This window comes from Lissotriton vulgaris, chromosome 8, assembly GCF_964263255.1.
Source record: "Lissotriton vulgaris chromosome 8, aLisVul1.2, whole genome shotgun sequence".
NCBI lineage: Eukaryota > Metazoa > Chordata > Amphibia > Caudata > Salamandridae > Lissotriton > Lissotriton vulgaris.
In genome coordinates this window covers 773,567,750-773,581,765 of record NC_141696.1, presented here as the reverse complement: position 1 = coordinate 773,581,765, position 14,016 = coordinate 773,567,750, and positions in this window count along the sequence as shown.

The window sequence follows — 14,016 nt, the reverse complement described above, 5'->3', positions numbered from 1 at the left end:
AGTCACAAGCGCTACGAGGCCTCCGGGTAGATAGCGCTATATAAGTGCAATTTTCATTTCATTTCATTTTCATTTCAAAAGGCTCAGACCTCAAATGGCTCAGCTTTCTGTAGGGGTCTGACTAAGGAGCTACTTATGAGTCTGGCCGTCTATGGACTGCCAGACTTGTGTGGGCTCATGGGCCGTACTCTTCTGTCTGCACTATCACAACTAGCGCAGTCGGGCCACCCTGGGACTGCCGCAACCATCAGGGGTCAAATATCACTGGCGGTGGCTAGGTGGTCTTGAGGCCGCAATATGCTTGGCTGGACCACGGTGGTCCTGCCAAGCATATTATGAGTTTTCTCTCCACAGCGGTTTTCAAGGTGGTTCCACTTACATGAAAACTGTGGCAGAGAAGAAACACAGGGGGCCATAGGGCCCCCTGTTGTCTCTGTGGATGCATGCCTGTGGGCCCTGTGTGCATGCACCTCAGTACCTGCAATGCATGAACTGCAGCAGTCCATGCAGTGCAGGTACAATTGTTGACTTTCCCATTGTGATGCCTATTTCATAAGCACTGCTGTGGGAGCACCAAAGAATCACCATCAAGACCAGGGAAAAACTCCTAATCTGGCGGGTGGTTCAATCATGTGTTTGGCGATGCGGAAGCAGGCGGTCCCAATCCCGGACCACCATTCTCGTAATCAGGTCCTGAGACATCACTCTGTACTTAAGATAAAAATGAATATATTTCCCTTTCGGACAATGCACTTGTCAGAAACTCTACTAAATAGCAGGTTTTTTTTATGGAACACAGAGAGCAGACACCAGATGTGATATGGATACCGTTCAGTCTACTATCACCAAGTAGACAATGCATAATATTATTTTTAAAGGTTCACACTGAATTATTAAGAACAAACAACATTATTCTGTACCATAAATGTGGAAATGAAATAGGTACTCCAATCTAATGGAAAGAATTGGCGTTCTTCTGTGCATTATAGCCAGACAGCTTTTTGAAGTTTGCTTTCTGAATCTCTGCACTCTGGTTGCATTAGGAAATACCAATCTATGTGGCATGTACTCCCATCTCAATAAATTCAATAAACCACTGCAAACATTAAAAAAATATATCTTGACAAAGGATCTGAAGGTTCTATGACACTATATCAAGGTCATTAATGTTGAGCTACAAAATATGGCATACATTAATATTGTACCACTACATTGTAGTGTTTAGTGAACAAATACTAGTCTTAACCCCTCCCCTGCTTATCTGGACTTACATTGTGATCTAGGGGTTACATCAATGAGGTAGATATAGTGGAAATGCATAGCTTTAAAATGTGTTCAAATATAATGGTGTTTCTCCCTAGAATTTACAAATCGAAGTAGGTATTTTTGTTACAGTTTTTTCTTCTCTTCACTATTACTTAAAAATAGTACCACTGAGCCACAAAACATGGATATGACTGCCTGTTTAAAGAGAATTTCTGAAAAAATATTGTGATAAAAAATATTGTGTCAAGAATATCGGAATATCAAAAATATTGTCAACAAGAGTATCAAAGGTAGAAAAATTATTTTTTGCACTGTTTTTAATATTGTTGTTAAAAAAATGGATGTAGAAAATATTGTTGTATGTACTATATTTTGTAATTGTTAATTAGTATGTAATTTATTGTAATGTGTTTGATTGTAATTGTTAATTATTCTTTTTTTTAGTAAGATAGATTTTTAGTAATGAAATTGCTGAAATGTGTATATTTAGCTGTATAAATGTATATACCTAATTGTTTAATACTTCTTTTTAGTCGTGGGATTTTGGTATTTTAGGGGGTAATGGTGGGGAGAATATATATTTTAAATTAAGTTTATGTTAATCATTTTCATAAATATGCAAATTAATTGAATGTTTACATTTATTTTGCTATATTAATATTTTTCATAAACATCTATTTCGTAGTGTTTAAGATATATTTTAAAGGTATTGAATGTATATGTTTTTAAATTAAATAATTTAACATTTTGATATATAGAAAAAAAACTAACAAAGTGAAATATTTAGAAATATATTTATATAAAGTTTAACATTTTATAACTTTTTAAAATTTATTGTAGAAATATTAAAAACATTATTCTAAAATAGTATTTGTTGTTTAAAATATATTTTACATTTTTTTAAATATAACATTTTCCAGGATATTTTTATATTTAAGGATTCTTAATTTTGGAATGTTCATTTATTTGTCATTTTCTGCTTTAAAGATAAGGAATGCTTGTAAAAAGTTTCAAAAATGTAATAATTATTATTAGCTATTACCTTTTTATATTTTAATATTTAAATATCTATGTATAGGTTTCTTGTTTTGGTTAGTGTGTTTTTCGCTAAAATTGTATTAAAATTTTACAGTAAAAAAACCGTGTATGAGTATGGAGTATTGATTGTGTATTTAAATTGCTTAATTTTTATCACCTTGATTGAAATGTTTTATATTGAAGTGGATATTGCAATTTTCCCCTCTTTATCCTCCAACACCTTCTTCAAATAGCCTTAGGTTGGAGCTGGAATAGTAAATGTCACCCCTTTAGTGTCCAACACCTTCCCCAAATTGATTTAGATTGGAGCGGCAATAGTAAATGTCACCTCTTTAGTGTTCCACACTTTCCCCAAATTTGTTTAGATTGGAGTGAGAGTGGTACATGTCACGGTTTTAGTGTCCAACACCTTCCACACATTGTTTTGGATCCTAGTTATATTAGTAAATGTCATCTCTTTAGTGTCCAATGCCTTCCCCAAATTGGTTTAGATTGGATTGGGAATAGAAAATCTCACCCCATTAGTGTCCAACACCTTCCTCAAATTGGTTTAGATTTTAGTTATAATAGTAAATGTGTCCCCTTTAGTGCTCAACACCTTCCCAAAATTGGTTCAAATTGGAGTGGGAATAACAAATGTCACCCAGTTAGTGTCCAACACCTTCCTCAAATTGGTTTAGATATTAGTTATAATAGTAAATGTTACCCCATTTAGTGTCCAACATATTCCCCGAATTGTTTTAGGTTGGAGTGAAAATATTGAATTGGCAGCAGCGAGTCCCTTCGGAGCGGGGTGCGGCAGTGGCATAACCGCCCGCCCTCGCACCACGGAAACTCGTAATCGGGACCTTAGTGTCCAACACATTCCCTTAATATGGCTAGATTGGAGTGAGAATAGTAAATATCACCAATTTAGTTTACAAAGCCTCCCCCAAATTCATTTAAATTGGGAGGGAAATAGCAAATGTCACATCTTTAGTGTTCAACACCTCTACCCAATATAACTGGATTGGAGTGGGAATAGTAAATGTGTACCGGTTCGTGTGCAACACCTTCCCAAAACTGGTTTTGATGGAAGTGGAAATATTAATTGTAAGCCCTTTGGTGTCCAACACCTTCCCCTAATATGGTTAGATTGGACAGGGAATAGTTAATGTCACCCCTTAGTTTTTAAAGCTGTTCCCAATATGGTTGGATAGGAGTGGGACTAGTAATTGTGGCCCATTTAGTGCCCAACCTCTTCCACAAATTGATTTAGGTTGGAGTGAGAATAGTAAATGCCACTCCCTCAATGTCCAACACATTCCCCAATAGGTTTAGATTGGAGTGGAAATAGTAAATATCACCGCCCTTGGTGTCCAAAGCTTTCACTCAATCTCGTGAGATCAGAGTGGAAATAGTAAATGTCATTTCTTTAGTTTACAAAGCCTTTTCTCCAAATTGGTATGGATTGGAGTGGGAATAGTAAATGTCACCACTCTAGTGTCCACACCTTCCTCAATTTGGTTTAGATTCAAATTGTAATAGTAAATGTCTCCCCTGTAATGTCCAACACATTCCCCAAATTGATTTAGATTGCAGTGGAGATAATTAATGTCAGCCCTTTGGTGTCCAACACCTTCCCCTAATATGGTTAGACTGGAGAGGGACTAAAAAATGTCATCCCTGTAGTGTCCAAAACCTTCCCCAAATTGGTTTAGATTTGAATGGGAATAGTAAATGTAAACCCTTTAGAGTCCAACACCTTTGCCAAATTGGTTTAGAAATGAGTGGAAATGGTAAATGTCAACCCTTTAGTATCCAACATCGTCCCCAATATGGTTAGATTTGAGTGGGAATGGTAAATGACACCCCCTTAGTGTCCAACACCTTCACCCAATATGGTAAAAAAGTAGTGTCCGACTCCTTTTCACAAATTGGTTTAGATTGGAGCGGGAATAGTAAATGCCATGTCTTTTAGTATGATTATTTAATTTTATTTTGAAATCTTTCATTTTACTTTTATTTGTATGCAGTAGAAATCATATGTGTTATTTTATTAGTATTGGAGATTTTAAATATTATTTTAAATGGTTTTTTTTTGTTACCAAAAATATTATAAATTACATATTTTTTGCATAATAAAGACATCAAACATTATTCTAATCTCATTTATGTTTCCAAAATTAATTCTTTGTATATTTATACATTTTTATTTATATATATTTTATCGCAAAAAAAGCATTTATATAAAGTTAAGTAAAATTAACCTTTTTAATCATTTGCTTTATTATTAAAAAAAATTAAAATTATATTAAAAGAAATATATGTTGTACATTTTCACCTTTTGTTTTCCATTGTTTGAGAGTTGTTTTATTATTTCTTTAATTGCTTTATTTACATATTTTCAACATATTTTTTTCCAGTGTATATTAAATAATTGTATATATTTTATGTTATCATTTAATTTATGCTTTGCAATTTGTCAACATTTTTTTACAACTTTTTCCACATGTTTTACATTGTTATTATTTTTAGACATTTAATAATGATTATTTGATTATGTTGGTGATAACATTATAGTTGATATTGTGTGAATCAATATTTTTGACATATTATATTTTTATTTAAGGATAAGAATGTTTTGTTTTCTGGTATTTTTGTTGACAATATAGGCAAAACTCAATATTTTTAACAATGATATTTGCATTCTCGATATTTGCGTTTTTTTCTAGATAAATATAGGAAGTCAATATTTTTGTTATTAATATTTAATTTCGGATATTTCTTTTCTCAACATTTTATGCATCAAAATTATGTTGGTGATCCTGTTTAAACAGACTCGAAATTCTCCTTTTGGTGGCGCTAAACTCACAGGGAATTCAATATAGCCTGGTATGCTCTCTAGTTCTTTCCCCTGGTGCATGTCTCTGCTCTTCTTTTTCTCTTGTGCCACATTTTACTCTTAACTGCAAAGTTATGGAGGACTTATTCACTTTATGGCATGTTAACGAAGGAATTACAGACATATGCTTGAACTTTTGCTAGTTTATTTTTTGGGCTGGTTGTCCTTATGTCAGTGCACGATACTGGCATTTTTTCATATAGGATTTTGTGAATTATTATTCCCTAATAAATGAAAAGGGGTAGATTTGGACCACAGTAAATAAATGAGGGAGGCTGCCCGGTTCAGACTGCAACCTTCACGCCCAGTTTGTGGATACTGAATAAATTGGCCTGTCTGAAGGGTTTTTTATTTGCTTAGATAACTAGGGTGGCCTGGAAAGACTGGACAGGATTTATAAAGTGAGACAAGTTAGGTGGAAATCTCTCATTGATAGAACTTTTTCAAAGAGGGTGAAGGTCAATTGATCTTCAAGCCCTATGAAACATAAGATTGCACGTGTTCCCTACAGATCAGAATTCTAAGTGCTGGCCCTTAAAGTCTCTTGACTCTGTGAAATAGTTTATTTGAGTAGTGAAGGATTTGCTTAGTTTTAGACCAGTCTTAGTGCAAGATGGTGTCTGCTTATCAGACCAGACATCTCTGGTTATGAGAGTCTTGCTCACAGAACTACACATGCAGATCTCTGGAGGCTATGGAGTGAGAACTCTGGAAGCTGCTGTTAATGATGAAAGATGGAAAGAGCTAATTTACTATCATTCTGGTCACTGACTCTTATAAGGTGTGACCCCAGTCCCGTGCCTGCAGGGAATGGATCGAGCATGTTTATAACTTTTATCCATATTTAATGAATTGACTTTGTGTCTATTTTTGCCCTATAGCTCCATCTCATCCATCTATTGGATACATCGCAAAAAGGCTACCTTTTTCCTTTTGCCAAGGATTAGAAACAAAACAGCCATATATCTGCTGTTTTTATCTTTTCTTCCACCTCATCCAGTCCCGTAGATGAAATACTAATGCCCTGTTCTCCACATCCCAGTAGCGTACTCTAAGTCACTGGTCATACTCATGAAATGCACAGGCTGAATACTGTCAGACATGGGCTGGGAGTGACTGTTATTGGTAACATTGTAATCAAGCATTAGTGAAAATCAGAAATGTTATTTTCTTAAATTTCATTAGATTTCTTGAAAGTTATGGATATTGTGCAAAAGTCCTTGAATTGTTTTTGTGGAATTTTGTTTCTAGATTTAACACATATCTTGCACTTAAAAGCCATGCAAAATACTGGCCAGGAAAATGGTTTAAGAGTGCAGGTGTCACTCAAATTATTAATGGTTCATTGACGTCAATTCACCAAAATGTCAGGGGTAGCAGAAGTGACAGCACATGCCATTTGACCTTAACTTTCACTTAAACACAGATGCTTAAACACACATTCACTCATATGCACTCTTTCTTACATAAGCACACTCTCACGTGCAAGCACGCACAGAACATACATTAAAAATGTTTTTTACTTATCTCAGCTGCCAGATAGGGTCATATTCCAGCTAACTACTAATAGTGAATAATCTGATATTATTCGCTGTTAGTGTAAGAAAAAAAACTGACTGAAGACAAGGAAAGTGGTGCCCCAACCAACTTCCATAGGGACAAGCTGCCCTTGTGTTCCTGGCTTTGATGTTTTCAGCTCTGACGGCAAGGGTCACAAAGGCAGTGCCAGGACTTGCAAAGGGCAAGCCTGGGGTCACAACTGTCACACGAGTTACCCTAAATGACGTCCCTGGCACGGTTATATGCGATATGAAACTAATTATTTGTGCCAGCAGCCAGTAAGTTCAGAACTATCCACTCCAACTTATGGCCCAATTAAAATGTTGTTCGGAAAGGCTCTGAACGAGATTCAGATTGGGCGAATCCGATTCAGAAGCCTTGTTTCTGACCAAATAGTACACATTTCCAAACGACCGATTAGGATGCCATGAAACCATTTGGGCTGTCTGATTTGGTTCCGAAAGGCATTCAGAAAGCTCGAGGCTTTTGGAACCAAATCCTACAGCTCTTTCGACATGAGCTCCGAGCGAGCAATTAATGATTACCAATTTGGACAGCCATTCTGATTCGGTCAGCCCGACACAAAACGACTGCAGGAATCTGTCTTTGGGGGGCCTGTTTCAGGCCCTTCTTCACCCAGAGGCATACTGATGGGGCCCGTGGAGGTACCCAAGGGACCCCTCTTTCCAACCATGCACAATGTGGCAGGCACCATGGGGTGCCCGCCACAGAGTGCAAGGTTTTCCCAAACCTCAATTTTTCAATGGGAGCCTGTGTTCTCATTTGGAACACAGGCTCCCATTGAAGTCAATGCGAGTCCGACTGGACGATGTTGGGAAACATTGTAATCAGTCGGTAGTACTCGCAGAACCAGATTAGTCAGAAACAATTCCGAGACCAATTCGTTCGGAACAGTTTACCAACAACATCATAATTAGACCCTTATTGCTTTACTCTCAGGCACTGGCTGCAGTTTCTAGTTTCAGGCCTCTGTTCTATGAATGGCTCTCACTGCATCTCGGCGGTGAGCAAGACTATCTGCTTGATCATTGTTTTGCTCTCTCAAAACTCTGCATTGCCAAAATCAGGATCCATGTGACATGAACCTGATGCCAATCTAGTTTGTTGTGATTAAATTGGCTTTGGAACAGCCCTAGTTATAGGCTTTTGACAATGTGACTCATATTTAAAGCCTCATGATACTCTTCAGAAATCTGAGATGGTACAAATGGTTCTAGATGCTTCTTGGTTCCAATTTTTTCTTTTGTCACAGGGCTGGTTTGATCCTTGATGCCTGTCAGGTCTTGACTACAGCACTTAACTTCTCACCTGTTCTTGGCACCCAACACGTCCCATTTGCTATTCCTTGATTCCACTGTTCCATGGATTTAGGAAACGTTTGTTCTTTTATATTTTAGTCTGAGAGTCCTTTAATAGTAGGAGCAAGCCTAATATGGTGGTGACCTAGCAACAGTTGCATTTACCACTTGGGTGGCTGTGTTGCAGCCTAGAAAACACACATCCTCTCTCCAAGGCAGGAGGATGTCTAAACACAGAACCCAACCTAATTGACTGGTGCTCAAATTTTGAACATGAAATGCAAATCTTTTAGTAGCAGGCTGAAAATCCCACTATAGCCAGCTGAAGAATCACTTACCTAGACAAGACCTGTTCAAAACCCCAGTTCAGGAAGGGCCCCAGTTTAGGATGACCTCAAGTCCTGGCTTTTTGGATGAACCTAGCAATCAACTGAGCCACTTCCCTTACCCCCTGAACCACGAGACCCTCACAGGTAAGTAGCTGAGCTTTAACAATCCTGGTTGATTGATTGATTACCAAACAGGCAAGTACTCTACTCTAATGGTTGCTGGGATCTGTCTTCTATGAGGTTCTGTGCCTCCTCCCTTCCAGCTGGAATTCAAGCCTGTAGCCAACAGGTTCCAGAAGAGCTCTCCAAGAGCATTAAAGATCTTTCAATTTTCTGCACCTAAAATGAATGGCAGGGAGCAACAGCCAGCAACCCTCAGGAGAAATGATTCTGAATGGCGAGCGTGCTTCACTGCCCTGATATTTGTTACTTTGACCTAGTGGGCATCCCAACCTGTAGCATCCCCTGTCAGCCTAGCCTCTATTTGGCAAGTTATTTCCTAGCATCCTTTGAGTGTTCATTGACCCTGCCTCATGCTTCACAGTGGCCCTGCACCCCTGGAATTAAGGAATGTATTCAAAGATTTAAATTAAAGGGGACATTTAGTAGACAAAAGCAAATAATGACAAGAGGGAACATCCTTGTAAAGTATCTATGAATTATCAGTCTTAAAAATGTAACACTATTCATTAATAACGTGCAGCAGTAGTAAAGGAAAACATGATAATAGTATGGCCCCAGAATTGAAGGACATACTATACTAGCAGAACAGAAGAAGGTGATAGCAATTTATATTATTCAAGTGTTTTGGAACTTACATGAGTGATTTTCTCTATATGCTTCAACCTATGGCTTTGTGGGATCAGCACACAGTGAAGGCAAACACCTGCACTCCCTACAGCCCTCTGAAACATTAAAAAATATTCGGTAGTGCCCCTTCTAGGGGCTGAACCAGGGAACAAATATATAAGCAAATAATTCCCTTACATGGCATTATGGGGCGCTGCTTGTTTAGAGCAGTGAATTATAAATGAGTGGCCCTGCTTGTTCATTTATTGTTTGAAAAAATAATAATAATGATTCAAGGGCTCTGGTGCCCACCCGGGGCACCCATACCTTTTTATGCTGAGGCTATAAAATGTAATTAGCATAACAGCAATAGATAAATAACAAGAATATAATCAGGCACACATTTAATGAAAGGCCTATTCATTTCCATTGGTTAAACATCAGCTTACCAACAATTTGATGAGAAAACATAATCAGTTGTGGACTAAGGGATCTATTCATCAACACATCATGCAGCAACAGTTGTATTGTACTGTATTGTATGTGTACTTATATAGCGCGGTCCTGTCACCCCAAGGGCATCCTGGCGCAGTTCAGCAAACCAACTTGCTGTTCTGCGTGACAAGGAAAGGACAGGAATGTGCAGTATTTAACATTATACTGGGGATTCCTATCTTTTTCCTAGCGTCAGCACAGGCACTCTTTCACATGTTCCAACCACTACACCATACATTTCAACATACCTGCCCAAAAAGTTACCCCACCAGAAAACCCCAAAGCAGCATCAAGACACTGGGGCAAAATATTTGAAGAAAACTGGGTCAAGACCCTACAGGAATGCCCACCCAACCACACAAGGAAACTCGATAAATGGCTTGCCAAGTGTGAAACCTGTGAAAACCACACCACTCTCACTAGAACAAGACCTACACAAAAAACAAATGACTCTGGTACACAACCAACCTCAGGAGTTTAAGAGGCACTGCAAACAACTTGAGAGAAAGAAATGGAAACCAGACAAAAATGCCACAATGGGATCCACATACAAAGGCACCCTCAACCTTTACCACCAAAAACTATGAGAAGCAAAGAAAAGGGCCCTAACTCTCAGGCTCAAAGCCATCTCCAGCAATGGCAAAGGACTCTTCATCAAGAAGTTCTCTATTCCCATAGCTGCCAACAACATCATCTGATCCGAAGTATTCTGCAACAACCGCTCAAACGTCTTCGAACAGAAGATTGCCAAGATCTGCAACACATCCGACCCACAGCATACTTATATGAACTTTCCCAACCAACCGGACACCTTCTTTATCGCTTAACAGAAGCTAAGCAACTGTAAGCCCCCCTCAATTGAATTAACCCCCACCCTGATAAATACATCAATTCAGGAGCCCCTCAGACCCATGCCCCCACTTCACATATAACCTTGGAAGAACCATTCTCTTCTTCGTGCTCACTGCTATCATCAACACCTCTATAACAACCGCCACATTCTGGTCTTGCTGGAAAAATGCAGAAGTCTATGCCCTAATGAAGATACCAACAGCGGACCCCAACACCCTCAGCAGCTATAGTGCAAACCCATCTTGCTCCTGACTTTTCCAGCTAAAGACATTGAAGAAAGCCATCAATGACCAACTCACAGACCACCTAGAATACCATCAACTCCTAGACAGCTCTCAACCAGGCTTTTTCATCAACCACAGTACAGAGACAGGCCTCATTGTGGCCACTGATGACATCAGAAGCATCCTTGACTGAGAAGAAATGGCTGCATTCATCCTCCCTGTCCTCTCTGCAGCTTTCAATATGGTCTCTCACCAGCCACCCATCATAAAGCTTCAGCACTTGGATATCTGCGGACCGGCCCTCAAGTGGATATCCTCCTTCCTCATGGACAGAACTCAGCAAGTTAGACTCCCCCTACACCTCAGAACCCAAGCAGGATCTTCCTTCTGCCAAGTAGTTTTCAAAATCTAGATGACTCCCCTAACGGACATCATCAGAGCCCATGGCATCAACATAGTATCCTACACCACCAATCACAGCTCATCCTTTCCATTATGACTCAACCTTCACCACCGAAAGAAAACTTGGGGAGAGGAGTTGCCCTAACAGATAGGGGGGTCAACTTCGAATCTGGGGAACTGGGTTCAAGTCTCGGCAATGACGCTGAACATCCTGTGATTCCGGGCAAATCACTTAATCTCCCCTTGCCTAACAAAAATGAATGTGGCCTCATGTAACGCAACCAGCACTATCTAAAGTGCTCTGATACCCAATTTGAGTCAAGTTTGCGCTATATAAAACTAAAAAAAAAAAAACGTTCCCAACCGCATGAGCAACATCACTGCTTGGATGAAAAAAAACTGCCTCCAGCTCAACACAGACAAATCCAAAGTCCTAACCTTCAGCAACAACCACTCATTTGTGAAGCCTCATTGTGGCCCTCCAAACTTGCCCCCTCCTACCCCTGCGGAACATACCAAGAAACTCAGTATCATCCTGGACGCCAACCTCTCTATGAACAGATAGATTAACGACGTCTCCTCATCATGCTTCCACATCCTGCAAATGCAACTCAAGATTTTCAAGTAAATACCCAGCCCATGTCATAAACTAGGGTCTGCAACCTTTTCTGGAGCTACTTCGGATCAGTGAAAATCTTTGTGAGCTACTGAAGGTTAAACAACTAATGCAGTGTTACCAGACACCCCCAGCCTTATTGACTTTAAGCCTAATGTCTAAAGAGCCACACACTATGGTTTAAACAAAATACTTTTACTTGGGCAACTACGACAGGGCTGCCATGTGTGTCAGTGAGAGTGTGGTCTTTGTATGAACATGTGTGCATTGAATGGGATATATATGTATGGGCGACTCAGAGCCTGTGTTGTATGTGCTTGCAGCAAAGGACTTACCTTTTTCTATATGTAGCATCAAATTATAAATGGCAACATATTTTCTGCAAAAATATTCATAATATGGAACATTTTCTGCACTTTTCATTTCTCTCATTTAAAAAATGTTTTGTATTTTTCAAGTTATACTTATGGAACCATGTCTACTGGCCACTGTGAGCAAGAGTTGTTGTTTGTAAAACTTTGAAGTTGAGGAAAATTAAGTGAAGAGTTAACTTAATCATTCAGGTAACTTTTCATTTGAATTTTTTCTTATTTAAAAGCATTCAGAAACATCATTTTCTTCACAGCTACAATAGTGAGCTGACAAGGATTATTAAGAGTTAAATACTTCAGTGCTTCAGTTGTTCACCCTGGGTCATAAATCTGATTGAGAACTGCTCATTGTCAGGTCCTGCTATCTACAGCCTGATAATAATAATGAAAAATAAACATAAGCTTCCCTTGAATTGAAAAGGAATTTAGGATCTTGTGCTTGTTTAAAAAAGGGAACTCAAGGCTGTGAGCTACATTGAAGGTGTCTGGGAGCTACTGCTAGCTTATGATCGACTAGTTGGAGACACCTCTACTGAACATTTCTTGCATCTGCTTTATTACTAGCACATCACTGAGCCGCACAGTCAGAATGCTGACCTGGCATTCAATGAGTACATGGCACAGATGAAGACAAAACTTCTCTGCATGGTAATAATAGAGCATGCTGGTGGTTGTATGGGCTCATGCCACTGGGATGATCAATTTTATAGCAATATTTCCAGCAACAAACTGATGTGCTGCAGGATATTCATGCAATGGAGACTACTCTGCCTGAAATGTCAGACTCCCCTAAAGTACTTCCTCAGATGATTGACAGGCAGGTCCAAGCCTTGAATAATATTGCAAAAAATACTGATTCATGGTTAAAATACATCAAGAACAGCTAAGAATTTTTAGGGATTAGAATGCAAGACAACATGCTTTTGTATGAAGATGATAGAGGCAATTGGCAAAAATTAGATGTCAAACTTCACAGCCATCGTACGCAAGAAATTGCACACAAACACTGTAAGGAAGTGCCTCTATTGACAAGGTTATCCCCACGTTCTGCTTGGAACATGCTGGGGATTCAAATGAAAGTTCACTGGGTCCCTGCTAACCAGGTTCCCAGTGTCAGGGCTCTTTCCCAAACTGTTCCACGATTGGCACAACTTCAGCAACCTCTGTAAGCCACTAGTAAATGGTACCCCTGGTACCTAGGTCATGGGGACTGAAGGGGGTTCAGTAGGGCTGCAGCACCAATTGTTCCCCCCTAGGGACCCCTCTTCAAGATCGTGCAAACTGCCATTGCAGGCTTTGTGTCTTGGTGCAGAGAAAACTGAAGAGTCAACATGGTACAGCTCCCTGTGTGCGATGCCCATAGACACTGCATGGTATATATGTAAGTCACCCCTACCTCATGTCTTTCATCCCTTAGTCAGTGTGCACTATATCACATTTATGGTCATATCTGTCTGAACAGATATTCCCCTACAATATCTAAATCCATTCTTGAATATTGTAAGTGCACAAGGAAGCCATAGAGAGTACATCAGCTGGACACCCATCATTACGAGCTACCCAGCACAATTATGGCTTGACTGTACAGAGGGATGTTTGGTACCAAACATCTCATCCTAATAAATTCATACTGATGTCAGTGTGGGATGTATTAATACATGCACACAGAGGGCCCCTTGGAGGTGCTCCCTGAAAACCTACCAAACACTGGTGTCGTCTTTGACTCGTCTTAGCCAGCCAGCCAACACCAGACATGTTTCTGACCACAAGGGGCGAGAGCCTTTGCTCTTAGAGGCCAGAGACAATTCATGATCTGGGCGGACGTGCTTCCCAGCTCCTTCAGGCTGGAATGGCATTCCAAGGCAGTAAGC